Source organism: Drosophila santomea, chromosome 3L (genome assembly GCF_016746245.2).
Source record: "Drosophila santomea strain STO CAGO 1482 chromosome 3L, Prin_Dsan_1.1, whole genome shotgun sequence".
Lineage (NCBI taxonomy): Eukaryota > Metazoa > Arthropoda > Insecta > Diptera > Drosophilidae > Drosophila > Drosophila santomea.
Genome location: NC_053018.2, coordinates 19,247,541 through 19,265,810, shown reverse-complemented (window position 1 = coordinate 19,265,810; position 18,270 = coordinate 19,247,541). Strand labels below are relative to the sequence as shown.

The following is an 18,270-nucleotide window of genomic DNA, read 5'->3' as shown; positions in this document are numbered from 1 at the left end:
TTGCCAGTCGCAATTTTCCGTTCGTGGCGAGCACACGCGTTTGCGCAAAAAGCCGGCACTCGAATTTCGAATCTCTTGGCCGCTAGAAGTAGTTGGCCAAAGGCGAGAACTAACTGTCAACAACTGACTTAAACTCCGAGCGAAAACAACAAGTGCCACTAACAATTAGCTGAAAAGTGATCCCCGGCTTCTTGGCTTCTTGGCAGGTTCGTTTTTTGCCGCAGGTGAAATTTCGGTCGTGCCGGTTAGCTCGACATTAGCTCGACACCTTCAACGATATCCTACATCCGATATTTATATTCCTCTTACTCCCCCGAAACCGACTCCGTGTGTTAAGTAACCCCCGCCAAAATCGAGCTAATTGGGTTGATTTTGGATCGAAAACTAAATATCAAGTTTCAATATTTACCGTGTGTTCGCGAAATCGGACAGTCTGTCACCTGCGGAAGCAGAAAGAAATCTATATACAAGCATATATACTCGTATATATATATTTTGGGCATCGGGCCAGCATCGGTGGTGAAGTGAGCTTGGAAAGCAGGGAGTTCTGCCTATTTGCATTTCAAATTGCTGGCGAACATCTAAGAACGGTAAGTGGCGGCTCGCCGGCCAAAAAAATCAGAAACCGAAAATGGCACTGGCACTGGCTAAGTGAAAATCAAACAAGAAGTGGTACAATTAACTCGGACGGTTTTCGATTCGATTTCTGGATATTTCGGGCGCATATTTGCATAACCCGACGCGAATATACATATATATCTTTAAGCTTGCCATTTCCTTTCGGCTGCATAAATTATCCCACTTTTCTATTCTATTCGGTCGCAATTCTAATTAAGTGCCGAGACCTGCCCCAATGATGTTGCCGCTCCCACGACCCTTGACTGACCTCAGACCCCCTGATTGCTACACGGAGAAAAGCTTATTAGTGTATTTCGTTTTTCATATCAGTTCGTGTTTTATTTACATTTAGGCCTATTAGTGCAAACGAATGTTATCAATCATTCAAAGCTAATATAATTTGTGAATTAACCCTTGGCAGCACTTTACCACGTGTTTGGTCAGAATAGGATCTCTTTATAAATTCAAGGAATTAGAACCAATTCATTCATTAGTTTTTAATTTATATTTATGTTGTAACTCCATAACTCCATACATTTTGCATATTTTATTTATTAAATATTAACAACTTAATTTTGAAATAAATACATGTGTATATGTGCTAAAAATACTACAAATACTTTCACCGGAACTATGAAGCGTCACAATGATAAGCCAAAGATAGTAGCTTACTCTATAGATTCCAAAATTTATTGATTATCTTTCGCCGTGCATTTGGTTTCCACTCGAAGCTTTTTATTGCTCTTTTTTGCTATCTGTGCTCTTGTAGAAATTGTTAACAAAACTGTAGATTTATGCAGTAGATTAGCTCGTCAACGGAAAGTGAAGGCCGAAGGACATGCTCAGCCCACCGAATCCGCTTATTAATGAGCTGTCACAGGGCAATGGGATCAGGGATTTGGGAACTGGGAGCTGGGCAACGGGAATTGGACTCCACTGGAAAATCGAGATGGTGGTCATTATGGTCATCAATTAATGTTAATGGGGCGATGTCGTCAGAGCTGCTCGCTTGCTAATGTCCTTGCCACACTTTTGTCAATCACGGGTTTTTTTCTTCATGTTTTTACATTTTTTTTTATTTTTGCAAGCCGTGCGAATGCATTTCATATTCATAAGCTGTCGGATCGAGTGAGTGAATGAGTGAGTGAGTGTGACTAAGCTGACAACTTCCACAAGCCAAGAAATAATAATCGTTAAATCGATTTGGTTTATTTTTCGGGGGGAGTAGTAGATGGGGTACGTGATGGTGACCAATGGTGACCTTCAACGGAGCAGCCTGCTCCTGGTAGATTTAAGCCAAATGCACGAATCGCTTTTCGAGGGTCATAAATGAAAAAGCTACCCGTACTCCCGTCTCAGTTTCTCAGTGCCACTCAGGTACTCGACATGCCGCATATTTTTAGAAGCTTACCAGAACCCAATAAAATACATTGCTTTCTTCAAGAAAAATAGCAAAAAACAGCATACACAAAAACGTAAAAGTGACGCGGGAACGAACAAAATATCCCGCAGAATAGAAAAAACAAAGCCCTGCACTCAGAAAACGACGGAATGCGCTCTGGGATATCATAAAATGCCGAAATGCAGAAAAAGAGCCGAAAATACGAGAAAATATACGTTAGTCAGCACATGAGGCGAATCTAAGGAGTTGTCAGTTGGGATTAGTCGAGTATGGATTACCCTGGAAATGAATATGATTGCATAAATAGGTTGGCAGCATTGAGTGCGAGATTATCATGCTGACAATAAACTAAAGTGTTCAATTACCAAAGTTTTCCTTCGGCCTTTTGGCCAGAACAATAATCAAATTAGTATTGATTTCTTGTTAGCTTATTGGCTTTCATGTTCCAACATATATAAACTTGTTGCGTAAAACAACGAAACCAAATTTGGGATAATTGAGTTTTGTGCATATGAGAGCTTAATAACTATTCCTAGTGTTGAGGTTTTCAAATTATTTTCTACGTTGTATCCAGTACAACTCCCTTTGGACGTATCATAGTTCCTTAGAACACAATGTTCCCTTTCACTAAGACGAAAATGATATACATTGGATGTTTTTTTGGCAAGGGAACGGACAATGCGAGACAGAAAAAACACAAACAAAAAAGGACAGAAAAAACATTTGGCAGAGCATAAAAATAAAAATGAAATAAAATGACATAAAAAATGCAACAGTTCAGTGAGATAAACACGAAAAAGCCAAGGTAGGAAAGGTATGAACCTGGGTAGGTTGTCCGAAGGCGAGGGAAGATGGCTTAGGATGAGGAGGAAGCTCGAGCAGAAGCATCAAGACTGAAATAAAGAAGGATACAAAAAATGGGCCAGTGGCTTGGACTTCGAGCACACTCACACATGAACGCACCTTGCCGAATTTTAAATGAGTCAGCCCACGATTCAGGTGGCCAAACGTGGGCGTTGGAGGGGTCGGAGTGGCCTCGGGGTGGCGGATCCTTCAATAAGTGTCCAGTTGTCCGGCTCAACTGCTTTCGGCCAGCTCGGGGGCCCGCCTTCGACACTTGGCACGGTTTTAATGCCCTGCCCAAGGTTAACACGACTACACAGGGAGAAAATAGTAATAATAATTTCCCAGTGTAGGACATTGTGGTTTGCAGGTGAAGAGAAATATACTCATGTAACTTTTGTTTGTATGTTTGAGAATTTACAACAATTTGAGAAAACTATGAAATATCTGATAGAATTTGTATCTGGAACAGCTGATAGCAGTTACTTTATTGACTAATATCACAATATCAAGGTAGACCCTTGTGTTCGTTCAGTGCACTTACACAAAAAGAAATACAGACACTCTCACATAATAAAGAAAAGGCGGATAAAGCTAGCAAATAGAAATGAAGAAATACAAATTGTATAAAAGCGGAAGGGGGTCTTTTGGTAAATGTGCCACAGAGATAAAAGCCTAAATAGAAGCGAGGCACGAAAATTTTTTCAAATTACCAGCACAGAGGTTGAGGCAGGGCCACCCACCACCCCCTCTTTAGAAGCCATCTGTGTGTGTGTGAACTTATTGAAAGTGCTAACACACACGCCACTGAAAAAGCTCGTGCACTCGTGTGCGTGTGGTGTTTCCACATCCTGCCAAGCGACCGCAGAGCAAACAAACTGCTTGGCCTGCCCGTGTCCATGTTCCATATACTATACCACACCATGCGGAGAAGTTGTCACCTTTCTCCAGTTTCCAGTTCCACTGGCCCATCGTTCAACCACCCAATCTCCACTGCAAAAATAATACGAATTCCTATTCCCCTATAAGCTAACTCTTGATCTTGAATTGTTCGTTTTATGATTAGGATAATTAGATCTTAAGTGTACTTTTTTATCTACTGTTAATGGTTGTATATATTTAAAATATATCAACAAACAAAAGGTGTCTTTTATAGAAAATCCCCAACTGAGGACCCATTCTGGAATATATATTTTTTGTGTATTCTCCCACCTCCTCTCAACTACTGCTGACTTTGCGTGTGTGTAATGAATTTAAAGTTTGCTCGGTATACATTTTTCATACGCTGGCAAATTGTTATGGCTTTTGGACCGCCACCACCCACCCACTTCCCACCCACGCCCCTTCTGGAACCGCCCAACCACCCGCACGTCCATAGATTCTCCTTGTACTAAGTGTATGTTAGCTTTTGTCCTTGTTATCCCCACGAGACATGATTATTAATTTGCAATTCCTGCTAATTGCATGAGCTTCAGCCACCCATTTTTCCTGCCCTCTTCCCTCAGGTGTTCAGCCACCCAAGTGATCGTTTAAAAACTTACTTTCTGACTAGCGAACTGAGGCGAATTCCACCACACAGTGCTGCTGTTTAAATAGATAAGCCTAGATTAGATTAGCGGTCACTGGAGCACATGGGAAACATATTATGATGCGTTCTCTACAGGAAATTCTAGTGGCCTAATGGGATCTTGGAATAGTTTTCTATTTTCGTTCTTTAGACTGGCCACTTGACTTTAAAATGGTGGGTCATGCAAATTCTCAGAATTATTTCCATTGCTCTAGCAATTAGTTAAGTTTTTAGGAAAAGTTCTGGAAGAATCTTGCTCATTGGGATCAGTAAGGTATTTGTATTCCTTACCGATTAAGTAATCATTATTAACAAATGCTACTAGATGGTGAATAATGAATGCTTCATATATGTTGTGCTTATATTTTTCTTTAATTCATTGTCGATCAGAGAAAAATAATGTTTTTAATCCGAGATGTTAAAGATTATTTTCTGAAAAATGAAATACATAGCAAGTGCTCAAATTGAAGTGTTCCCAATGATCAAAAATGATACTAAACTATTTATTTGCGGAGCTTCCTCTCCATTAATCACACTTGATGACGGAATCTATATTAGGAATTTATATTGCCGCTCCATTACATGGGAAATTATTGGAAAACTTGTATGTATTTTGTAGCAAAGTAAAATCCATATATTTTGTAATAAAAATTAATTTGCCAGCAAACTGCCAACCATTAAGAAGTCAATATGCCGGGCGTGGGCTCTGCTCAACGCAGTGCAACTCGTCAAAGTTTTTCTTGGCTCAATAATGAGGTGATGAGGCTCGCACTTGAGAACCGATGGCTGTCATGTCGATGCATTATAAATTGTTGACATTAGCTGGCGAATCGACGCCCAGACGGCGGCAATAGGTTCAATTTCGATGATTGTACAGCATCGAGCAGCGAAGCAGCTCCTCTGGCTTTCAGCTCGAAATGCTCCTATTTAGCTTATAAATCGTTGGCAATCTAATCGATAGGAATACTTAGGCATTTGATGCTGTAGGGTTACCGGCTAAGTGCTGTTGCTTTACTTCCTGTCCGCCGGCGGCCAAGGGGCGGTTGTTCGGTGGGTCGACCTTGACCCGACCGCCCTTCAATGGGCGCCTATTATAAGGCTCGCCTGAACGAAAAGTTTCACTCTTTGGCAGCCTTTGTGCCATTGCGCATACGCCCCGTTGCTAGACTTCGTTTAACCCTTCACAAGGTTTTGGTAACACAATTTCGCCATTTTTGAAGCTTTTTAAAAGTACCTTTATTTTATGAATAACATGAAAACAAATATCTTTAAGCAAAAATGTGTAATTTTAAAAAAATATAGTCTGATGAAAAATCATAATTTTAATTTTAAACAGTAATCTATAGAAGTTTTTTTTATTATTTATATAAGCTATTAATAAGCCTGTGGATATTCCATTAAAGTTGTAAATCCTATCTTTAGTAATTGGAGAAGGGAGTAATTTGAACACTTTTAAATTGTACAATCGAAGTAAAAGGGTTAAGCTCAACAGCAGAAGCAGTACTTTTCCTCTTTTAACATTTTCCTTTTGAAGCTGCACTAAAGGCCGGGTCCTAATTAAGTCGATGTTGGCTTTCCAGCTGCGCTTTTCATGGCCAGTCCTAGCTTTGAATCAGCTCCCGATTGCTCCCCTGATCCCCGAAGCGAATCCTGCTTCGTGAGAGTTGCAGTGCTGGAACGAAGGACACGCACAGCTGATAACGCACAGCTTGCAAACTGGCGGCCAAATCCCAACAGGCCAAGCCACAGATCCACCGCTTGACAACTTTCATCGGACAGCAAATTGTTTTCTTTTCTGCGGTTTTTACTCTTAATTATGCGCAGTTAGGTGGAGTTGACTCGGGAATTATCACGGTTTGGGCACTGGTAATGGTACCCGCGTTCTTCGCTTGTTGGGATTCGCTGACTTTGACATTCGAGTTCAGCTTGGCTCCAGTTTTTGTTTTTGGTTTATGGTTTTTTCTGCCAGACTGTTGCGAGTCGCCAGTTCATTAAACTGAAGTGTCATTCGGCGAACGTTTCACTGCCTTTTTTTAAGTCTTTCACGGCAACGGGGCAAAGTACAAAATTGTGGTGTTGTGTTGTAATGGCAGGGGAAATTATGGATTCAGGAATTTTCAGAACTGTTTTTAAGCTGACCTTAACCAATGTGGGAGCGCTACCCTGGAAAGAATAATTCTAGAGAAACATAAATAAAAATACTGGTTAAGGTGTTTATTTGTATGGCCTCATCCACACCATCTAACATTTCTGTATATGATTGAATAATGCAGAAAAACTCATAATTCGAATACCTACCTAACAGAGAAGAACAACCAATTTCACAAAAATGGAAGCTAGCCATTCGATACATATTTTTGCCTTTCTATATCACTACAATATTAAAATACGTGCTATAAAAAGCTTACCTTAAGAACGCATAATAAGAGCGGTTAAAAAATCCCCCGATGATTTTATCCCCATGAATTTATTATACTTCGTTTTCCAAATTCGCACTCATCGGGATTGGTAACACCCAAAAGTTTTGACTTTGCTTGAATTACATCATAATCTGCTCGTTCGCACACCTTTAAGAGCATTAAACGCGTCGCTTTGCCCATAACAAATCGAAAAACTTTCAAATTGCTAACATGCTCGTAAAATCAGTTGTTATGGCTTCACCCAGCACCGACTACGGAATCTACCCGACTCCAATCGGTGAGATATGGCACCATTATGATTGCACAGGCACAGACACTCGTCGGTTTTTCTGCCTTTTTTTTTGTTTTTGACAAAAGAAAGCGGCGAAAAAGTTTTTTATTTAGGCTTCGACATGCAAAATTGTCAAGAACAATAAGGCGAAACCATATAAAATATGTTTTGGGTGCGTTGCGCCAGTTCACCAGAGAATCGGAGGTGGAGACGCGCTGAAAATGCCAATTAGGCTGAAGCCAGCGTCTCAAAAGCAAAAATGCACAAAAAAATGCCCAAATTCATAAAAAACTTTAAAGTTTATTGTGCGCCTGGAATGCGAAATATACAAGATCATGTTGCTGGGAGAAAAAACGAACTAAACAAACAGAACTATAACAAGGGACCGAAAACCGGCGTTTCTTAAGACCCCTTATCATAAACGATCGTGCTCAGGAAATCAAATAAATAATGTGGTCAGACCGAAAGAAAACAGACCCCAAAAAAAGCTTAATTTCTAAAGCCAGAACACGGAGACAATGTTGTCGCCAACGGATTGCTATATTGTTTTTTTACGAACTTTGCTTTGATTTTGATTGGGGCAGATAAAAGCGTAAGCACCACAAACGCGTTTCTGGCCTACGAGGTGTTAATTATATTTCTAATTAAGCCCATCTAGTGGGTAGCGTTCAGTCATAAAGTCAGCTTTAAAGTTCAACAAAATTAATCAACTTGGCTTATTTATCGCTGCTCCCTTGATGGATTTGGCTGTGTAGAATTAATGGTGTAATACATTAGGCCAGCTTCTTAAGACAACAGCCTCCGTACCTCATTATGAATTCTATTGCGCCGGTAATGAAAACACCATAAATATGCAAAATGATGGCCAAGATGGCGTTGACACAGTCGATGACGAGGCTCCTGATAAGGTGAACCTGTTCCCAAGTACATAACATAGCCCACCAAACTGGAACAGATAAAGGGTATAAGGTAGTTGCGTGAATCTATGCAGATAAGATAACTAGGTCTCAGGATTACCCTGAATCTTATCTGACAGAAGAGTCTGAACCTTAGTCATTCAGGAAACAAAACGTTCTCAATTTAATTATTTTAAAATTCTGCGAAGTAGAATTAGTCTAATTGGTTTAATTATGTATATACTGGGCGAGTCTGTTTTAATAATAGGTTTGTTTTTTTCTTTCGTACACAGCCTAACTTAATTTAATTAGCCGGCAAAGTATTTAGCATTTAGTCATATTCTTTGTATCCACAGAACACAAATTTCATTTGCTTAATAATTTTTTTAATGTATTAATGAGTTAGAATTCACACTAATTTAATGACATTTTAGTGATTACGCATTGCCAATTTTTGCCACGCAACTCAATTAATATTAAAAACATATCCGCCAGCAATCGTAGGAGGGTTCTAACTCCATCTATCATATTTCCGGCCTTTGAGCGACTTCCTCCTCTTCGCCCCCAGACTTATGACATATGAAATTAATGTTCATTTAATATGTTTTCAATTTCAATGAAAATACCAAAAATATGCCGTAAAATTTCCGGCATAAATTGGCGGCGCCCGTGCTCATAAATCTTTCCCAGCCAGGACAGGATGCTGCTCCTCCACGTCAACATTGCCATAAGCCGATGCTCATACCCAACTCCAAAATTCAGTATCGCCCCGAAGGGCTGTCCGCTATTTATGCAAATTGCAAACAATCCGAGGTTCCTCATTTCCTCCCGCTTCAAAACAGCATAATGGCAAATGGAATTCATATTTGTGGCCTGTTTGTTCTTTTTCAATTAGAGTTTGGTCAATGATTTGTTATACAATTTAATGGAAAATCGATTTTGGCCACAGGCAAATTATAAATATATTTATTTTATCTGACTCTTTGTATATTGTGTCGATTTTGTTGTCAAATTAGTTATTAAATAGGGAAAGACAACTGCTAAAAGGAGCTGCATTTTCGTTTAAAATGCAATTTCCCCTAGTAAGTTCCATGCATGTAGAATAAGTTGGCGGAAAATTCTGCAGCAGAAGGAAACGCGCAAATGCGAGGAAAGGAAAAAATTGAAATATGTGCGCCAAGCAAAAAATGTGTTTTCCTCGCACACACTCACTTACTCACACCCCCGTCCCAACCCCCTGCTTGTTGTGCATTTATTTTTGCTAGTTTCGTTTGCTTTGTGCAGCTGCTTTGCAATTTAACTCCGACCCCTTTCCCCCCTTTCCAACCCATTCCACCCTTCCCTTGGGGAATACCCCTTTAACCCCTTGTTGCCGGTTTGCTTAGCTGCTTCGCATCGCTAATCCAGTGCGAGATATTTTCCCGCTGCTGCCGTAGATTTTTCTCGAGCATTGTTCGGCTGACAAAAAGTCATTTGTTGAAGTTGCCACTGGCAAACTGAGAAAAAAATATATCTTTAGCGCGAAGACGGCTTCTTATGATGCGCTTAATTTGAGTTTTTTAGCAGAAATGTGAGATGTGAGAGAACAAATTGTTGTGCCAGGACGTTACTTGGGATGACTGATTCGAAACAGCAAACAATTTCGCTAGCCGTATATGATTTACTTTTAAGTACATGAACTTTTTTCTTTTCATTTAATTTTTTTTCGGTTTCCAAGTGACAACCTACTATCCACTTATCAATGACACCACCTACCAGTCAGAACAATAGTATTAATAAGCTGTTTCTTTATTTCCCTTTGCAGGTAAGTTCCCATGGCAACCGGATAATCTTGGTAAATATTTCCAGCTGACCGTCATGAATACTGCCTCCAATTTCGTGCAACTTTTCCTTGAAACCAAAAATAAAGTGTGCAATGCAACATTCGATATGCAAGCACAACAAATTGTGTTCAGTTGGCAGAAATATTTCAGCTTTTAGCATGTTGATTTTCTCGAAAACGAAGCGAACTGCGAGCCGTACACCAGTGCGTATGTGCCATGCATTGCGGCGGGCACGAGGCGCATAACGCATACGCCGCGTATTGCACGCCACGCGCAATTAAGCCAAACAAAATGCGATCGCAAAGCGTTAATAAAAATAAAAATAAAAATCCCAAAAGCGAGATGCGAAAAACGCGAAATAAAAATTAACACCGAGCATAAAATATTCCCAATTTAACGACGGCGTGTGCATGATAAATTTACTTGCAATGTGCCCGATAATTAATAAATATTTAGGCGAGGGGCCACAAACACTATGCAGTCAACCACTTGACCATAATCAGTCAATCAGCCGGCAAAACGGGGACGTTGTTGTTTCACCCATTAATGAAGTTGTTGTGTTTGCTTGCGCCAGCCCACGCATATAAATATGTGCGAATCCATAGAGATACAGCTACATATATAACGCGATATGGCGATACATAAATGCAATTGCCGCTGGCAATGGTTTCGATCCAAGCCAATTAGGCGCATCAATTTGGCTCGCTTTGCTTGTTTATCGAAGTGCAAAGCGACGGACACGAGCCACATGTCGAATGGCTAATCAGACACTTTGGGGTCATTTCCAATGCAGATTTCGGTGCGGAGTTGTGCCCGAGTTGTGCCGGAGTTGTCGCCTATTCTCCCCCAGAGACGAAGCCATGTCCGCAATTGTTCAATTCTCTACAAAGTTCATACTCAGTTGGGACTTTGGCACCCCTCCATTTGTGGGCAATGCGCTGCCTTTAGTTATCACTGCCGGAACAACTACGGACTTTCAATTCAGATCATCTCGGACTGAAGCATCGCGATGCGAGTTTTCACTGCAAATACCCATTTCGTTTCGCCCCTTTCCATTCACATATCCACGTGGAGTAGGGTGAGTCGATATGATTTTCTGTGGAGAAAAGAAACGAAATGAAGGAAAGACCTTCGACTGCATTCATAGCATGTATTTCGTATCATCCTTAGTATGACAGAAATGTAATTATACTTATTTGAAATCGCACAACAACAAAGAGTTAGATGTTAACCAACAAACTTTATTAGATCTTTAACGTTTAGAATGAACTATAATCGTCATTAAGCAAACATCTGTTTAATCAACAACTCGTTAATTATTTTATTATTAACTCAAAAAGGGGTCACCTGAATGCGTAAGATTGACCCAGTTGAGTGGTGCAGTGCGTGCATACATGGCTGGTACTGGTCAGCAGGCCAACAATGGAGTGCCACTCAATATACAAAAGCACGGCTATCCGCCGATGAATACAAACAACAGTGGCAACAATGACTTCTGCATTGCTAGCAATCGGCACAATTTTAGAGGCTGGCTAGAAAGGCAGAGAAAAATAACAATTTTAGAAAGGCCAGAAAGAACGTGAGGAAGAACCGAGAGGCAAATTGCTGAAATCTTTTGAAGACTGAGCGCGGAAAGACTGGCCGGAAAGGATACGCTTGTTAGCAGCGGAAGTAGCACCCAGGCTGAGAAAGAGGCAGCGCCGCACAATTAGAAAAGGACAGTGGAGTGGCAGTGGCAGTGGGAAAGGACACCATTGTTGCCAGGACACTGTAATTAAACGCTTAATGCGATTTCACTTGCTGCTGCTGTTTTTGTTACTGCCTCCTCTTGTTAATTGGGTCACTCGAAATGAATTTTTAGCGTTTATTCAAATAGCCGGGCATAATGAAGATGTTTTCCCAGGCTAAGCCACTTAATTGACTTTCATTGTTGTTAGCAGTGTTCCACCTGCAGCACAACTCAATTAGCTGAATGGCAAAGTTCTTGCACAACTTTCGCAGTCTGCATAATTTGTAGGTCAGCTTGCTTTGGCACAAAAGCCTCTCGAAACAATAAATTGCAGTTAAATGGTATTGCCAAAGGATTTTCCCCAGCCAAGTAGCTTGTAGCCCCTTATTTGTGTGGCCAACTTCGAGCCAAGATGGTTCTTTGGTCAACTGATCAACGAGCATGTAATTAATTTAGTTCGTAGATGGAAGTGAGAAAAGCAGAATTATACTATACACACAAAAAAGTTACTTAGTACTTAAGTGCATTGAATCAATGGACCCAAATTTATTCAATAATATTTATTCCTATTTTCGGCTAGAAGAAATCGAGCGAAGATATTTAAGTTTTCCATTTCTGTAACTTTTCCTCTTCCAGACCTTCAGAAAAACAAAAGCCGAAGTGAGCGATATATTTCTTATTTTTTCGGTCTTTTGGCTGTCAACATTTTGGCAATTTGATTAAGTCCAATTTGTGCGACGTTGTTCTGCCACGCCCACTCACCAACACAACAACGCAGCAGCCCACCGCCCACCAAGCCGATCGGTTTATTTGCGCTCAACTTTGCAGTTAAATAAGACAACACAAATTTTCTTGCCAACTTTTCGTGTGCGTATGTGTGTGGGTGGCTGGGAAATTGTGATGCCATTAGGAAAAGTCTGCAACTCAAATGACATTTAAGTTTATCTAAAGGGCTGGTTTTTGGGTTTTTGGGACCGACCTGAACTCCAGGGATTGGATGCGGAAGTACTCTGGAGTCGGAGTAACCGAGACAGACAGCATTTCCATGGCAAATATAATTACAAAGAAACAGAAAATTCAATTTTCCGAGCATACTTCTGGGCAATCCAGCTGGAAACTCGAACACACACACACGCTTGTTTCGAGGCTAAATTCGGTAAACATACGTGCATATTGTAGGGATCGATGTTTGGACCAACTGCCAGCTCGCTTGCATCAATTAGAGTGTCCAATGAATATTTCACAATTTCAATTTGGCCCAATATATAGCTATATAATTATAAGCAAATTGATCCTTTTCAATGCGAATTTGCCACAGGCTGACACCCAAATGCACAGGGCAGTGCACTGAAAGAAAAAATCAAAATAAAAAAGGGTGTAATACATAATGTGAATTACTAAAAAAAGTTCAATTATATTGTTAAAATTTTCAACATTTTACATGCGAACAATACTTAATAGAAACTCAATTATTTTATTTTATATATTTATTAAACCCATTCTTGTATGCCTTTCTTTTGTGCCTTTGCAAAAGTAGTATGTGTTTTAGGAATTTGCAGCATTTTTTTGCAGTGTGCTGGCTGAATACCCCACACACACATGCTGAGCAGTTGAGCTCACTCAAACTAATCAGTTGTTTCAATATTTGCCCGAAGGAGAACAAGGACAAAAGTCATCAGGAATGGATGGGGGCGGGGGAAGGGAAACTGCAATGCAGGCAGGAAACGGAAACGAGTGGCGAAGAACAACGGAAACAGCGCAGTGCGCTGCAGATATGAGAGCCACTTCCTCGTCCTCTACCTTCATTCACCTGCCACGCTCACCTTCCACCTTCCACATGTCGATTAGGAAAGAGTGGAGGACACTCAGCCAAAGGCTAATTGATTTTCTCGCACTCGCACAACTCGAAGTTGCATCACCAAATCACATTTTCCATGTTCTCGCCCGCAGATCTTTTCAGTTTTGTCTCGTCTTATCGCGAGGGGCCCACTTTCAGCACTCTTTTGTGGATTTAAATTCGTTTGCATAAAATGCGGCTAATTAAAACTTTTGAAACGGACAAAAAATAGGCAAAAACGGTTACGCCAATCGAAGGCATCTGCTTGAAAAGTGCCCAGAAAAAAAGGAGCATAGGAATATTCAGGCAACGACCGACTTCATTTAGGGAAAACTTATTATGTTTTCATGAACTTTTTCGCTTAAAAGAGCGGTAGACGTTGGGAAAAAATTCCAGAAAAATAGGCCTTTCCCATATTAAATGATACCCTTTTATTTGTATAGAGACAATTAAAAGGTATTTAAAGAATAAATTGAAAATTAAATACGGCTTTTTTTGGTTTTATTTATAATCGTATAATCGTATAGTCTAAGAAACTTTTACCAGAATCCCTATAAATCGCAACATGTCCAAGATATTTAATCTCAGAAAGGAAATTTCATACGTTTCTCCACCCCAGGCATTTCCGCTTGGCCAAAGTGCCATCGCTCATTGTGAGTGGAATAAGCATAATGTCGTTACCGCCGCCTCGCTTTTCCCCACTTTTTTCACAGGACAACCGACGACTGTGCAAATGAGTAATAATAAAAGCCAAAACTCTTGAGCTGTTAATGCTCGCGCATTAAAATAAAAATCCCGAAAAGGCGGCATAAAAAAGGGAATACGGAGAACAGAATCCAAAAGGAAGTGGAATAAATCGCACAAAAAGCGATGGAGCAACGTGCCACGCCCTTTTAGGCTGCCTTTGGCCACCAGGCATAATCAACTTGCTGCTTAAGTTATAATTTTATTTTTTCCTGTACTTTTTTCTGGCCTCCGTTTGCAATGCTAATGTTCCATTAAAGATGCCGCAAAACTTCTCATGGTCCTGAAGTGTGAGGTTTTGCCACAAACATATCCAGAGCGTTTCTTGCAAGGCTGTTGCATAAATATCCGAAACTTACGGCCCATAAAAATCAATTCCCCCACATCAGCGAGGGAACAGTTCTGTTCTTTTCTGGATTTTCTGACTGGGCTTTGTTTATTTGCATTTCCTGCCCCGAGAAAACGGAAGTTCGCATGTCAGTCGCTGGGTAGCTGGATGATCATAAAATCAGCCAAAGGCCAGCCGCAAAACTTCTCTTATTTATGGGGTGGATATTCATGGGTATATTCGCAACTCACAGAAACTCACAGCCCAGGGCTTTACTTAGCAAAATGAGCAGACTACTTGACCCGGCTGGTCGTGAATAATTTCTAACATTTAAGATTAAAGCTCGTGGCGAGGACACTCGAATGATTCTAATCTGAGGTATATGTATGTATATTCTTAACATTTCTTGGCGATCATTAAAAAACAAAAAAACCACTTAAGCACTGACAACAAAGTGATATGACTTAATGTTTTTGATGACACAAATACAAGAAGAATAAATCTAGGAATAAATTTTATTTGAATTTAGATGAGTAACTGAAAAGTGGCATGATATATATATTCTTTGATCTATTTCCTTTTCCATTTCGTCATTTTCTATTTTCAGATAATGTTTTATAATTTCAGTCGTAAAAAAAACATTATTGCGCCAAATAATTAATACTTACAGTGTGCAGAATGTACATTAAATTAAATTCTTTCCTTTTTGGCACTACAAACCACAAACATTCTAGCCACCATAAATTCAGTTTCAGATAAGCCTTAAGGCTTTTCCCCATAACTTAGTGGGCTAATTGGTTCACACTTTTATTTTGCTGCTGTAGTTTTCCTCAATTTCGGGGTAAACATTTGTATTCGTTTTCTGCTCTTTGTGAGCAACGAGAAGCGTGCCAATTTTCTTGGCAGTTTTCCCCTGTATTTTTAGATGTAAATTAGTCATACTCAACGCAATTCGAGACTCAGACGTTCTCCATTTTAAAATATTTAGAAGAGATAGAAGGGCAAAGCAAACACTTGTTGCGAAAGGCTTCCCTCGAACCTAATTGAAAATTAATTGTTTCTTCAGACACTTTGGGCTATTTTCAAGGCTATTTAGCTAGAGTTCCCAAGAATTCCGGGGATTATTCAAAATTTATGGCAACTGTCATCCATTAGGCCTTCGTTTATGTCACAGTTTCTCTTGCTGAATTTTAATTTATTAACATCAAAAGTTTTCTAATTTAATTGTAGCTTTCTGGCTTTTTCTGTTCGTTGAATTTGGCTTAACCAATATTATGCTTCGATTTTAATTCGCCGTTGTACTCCTTCCCAAATTTTATTTTTGATTTTATTGCCACGCATTGATATTGACTGAATGTTTGATGATCAAGCGGTTTGCTGAAATGCAGAAACATGAACTACATAAAAAAATACAAAAGCCCGAATATTACATTTAGCTGCTCTGTAGATCATGGTCATTACTTTGGAGTTCAACTCTTTGCTTTCCACATGTATGCAAAATTATGCGACACATGAGATGCAAGTGGATAAGTTGTCACAAGAATTCCAGAACCTGTCAAATAAGTTAAAAAATATGTCAACTGCATATGCGAGGCTCTGAATTCTGATGCCTGTGAGTGGGCCAACATGATTGATGTTTTTTGTCTGATGACATGGACAGGATGAACGAAAAAAAAACATTTCTTTTTATTTAAGAGTACATGAGAACATGTAGGGAACTTTTTATTTTTTTTGGCCGTGTGGAGGACTTTTATACTTTGAAAAACAATTGGATTTGGCTGCGATTAATTTGCCAAATTTAAGGTATTCGACGTTTACTTTGTGCAATCAGCAGGCTCAATGCAATTTTAATGCGTTAACCGAATTAAATAAGCCAGCTCGAAAGTGATTCAATTAATCTGCATATAAAAAATGCATTTTTAATTTATTTAAACACTCAGTGCAAATGGGAAATGCACAAATACCGACCGCAACAAAAGGTCGAGCGCAATTAGCCGAGCCATAAATATATACCCAATTCAGGGACAAACGCCGTGACATCCAGCAGAGATGTTCCACAGGGCGTATAAATAAATAATATTCGAGAACAAAGTCCATTCCGCGGAACAAATGGACCGGCTGGGGGGAAAAGTTCCTGAAAATACATTTTCAAGTTCAGGCCAACGAAATCGACTCGGAAATAGGAACGGCCAAAGGTCATGGGGCATTCCAATGCCAAAGCGGGTGGTTGGGCTGCTTCGTGGGTTGTTCTCGGTTTTTTGGGGTGGGTCATGTTCATCTGTTCAGCTGTTCATCGCTGAGCCAACAGTTAAAGTCCCCTTGGAGTGCACCGCAAACTGAATGCAAATTCGTAAACGTGCCATCCCATGTGTGGCAAGCAGTTGAGCGCTGCTTTTTGGGTGGCGCACCAAATGGGTGGTAGTGGGTGGTGCCCAGTCCATTGAGTGGTGCTGTTTCAGCTAGTCAACTGTCTGAGAGTCTTTGGGAATGGTTTTGAGTGTAAATCATTTTATTGAGTTAAATGCAATGTAGCCAAAGGTAGTAAACATTAAATAACCAACAATTGTAAACCATTTTTATCATAAAATTGCATTTAAGATGTTGGTTTTTATGTTAAGAAGTTAAGTCAATTTTTTAACCCCGGAACTGAAAATATTCATATGTATATATTTATTTACTTAAAATTTTCGTTCAAGCCTTTAATGCTTTTTGCCTAACAGAAATATCAAGATAATGTTGAATAACATTGGTGCATTGGCATTCGTTTTTTGTTGTCAAATTTTTAAAATAATAAGGAGCATACAGAATGCACTTGGTAATCATTCCAGCGTCTCTTGAATTAATCAGCATCAGCTAATCTTACGTCGTTAGCTTTGCCCCAACTCGTCCCCATTATAGAAATGAAAGTTTATGCTGACCTGATGTGCATTTTCCACTTGGAAGCTGGCCGTTCAATGGATGTGTTTGCGGATATTTTCAAATGTTTTAAATTTATGACCTGTTGCTGGCATTATTTTCATGCCGATGACAGGCCTCCTTATGGATGCTGTTTTATTTTCTGGTTATAGTTGTTGCTTGGCGGGCCTAGTCTTGACAAGATAAAGCGGCAGCCATATGGAAAATATTTCAAAGAAAGATTGCCAAATCCTGATAAGAGCAGCACTGAATCCCACCGCCGCGAACTCCACGAAACCATTTCAAATTGATTAGAGAGGGAGTGAGAGGGCAGAAGGCCTTAGAACGAGACGGGAAGATGGAGCCAGCGGAGCATCGTCTGCGATAAACATTTAAGATAGCATCGAGCCATTAAAAGCACAGATCTCAGGGGCCAACTCAGGGGGGTTCCAAATCAAGCAAATCCCCTGAGATTTGACTATCGAAATTATTCTACGGATTGAAAATTCAAGTTGCGTTATATATTCTCTGGGTAATATGGTAGTTGTAAGAACTGAGAACTGCTTACAACCTAGAATATAATATATATAATTAATAATAAGCTGTTACTTGTAACATTAATTCGAAATGAAAAAAGTCGTTTTTCCGAAGCCCCTCTTAAATATTGTTGAACATCGCCTCTGATAGCTGCTCCTACTACTTTCCCACTACAAATCTTTTGAAATACTCTGTGGCTGGCGTAGACTGCCTTGCTGCTCACGTCACAATGAAAAACCGATTTGGCAGATTGCGGAAATTCAGCTTGCCACCTGAAGTGGAGCATTCGGGTGACCCTCGAGCGGGAAATTCGAGATGCGCGAAAAGCTGCGCCTGCGCCTTCTGCCCTTGCCGTTGCTG

The 18,270-nt window shown here is 40.0% G+C and overlaps 1 protein-coding gene across 3 annotated transcripts in view; it reads left to right on the top strand.

Moving 5' to 3' along the window:
* The window catches only part of LOC120450573 (trichohyalin), a 41,952-nt gene continuing 23,682 nt past the window's right edge, over nucleotides 1-18,270 (top strand). For all 3 annotated transcript variants that reach the window (XM_039633691.2, XM_039633689.2, XM_039633690.2), the window contains exon 1: nucleotides 1-590. The gene's annotated coding sequence lies outside the window, so the exon portion shown is untranslated. The remainder of the gene's footprint in view (nucleotides 591-18,270) is intronic.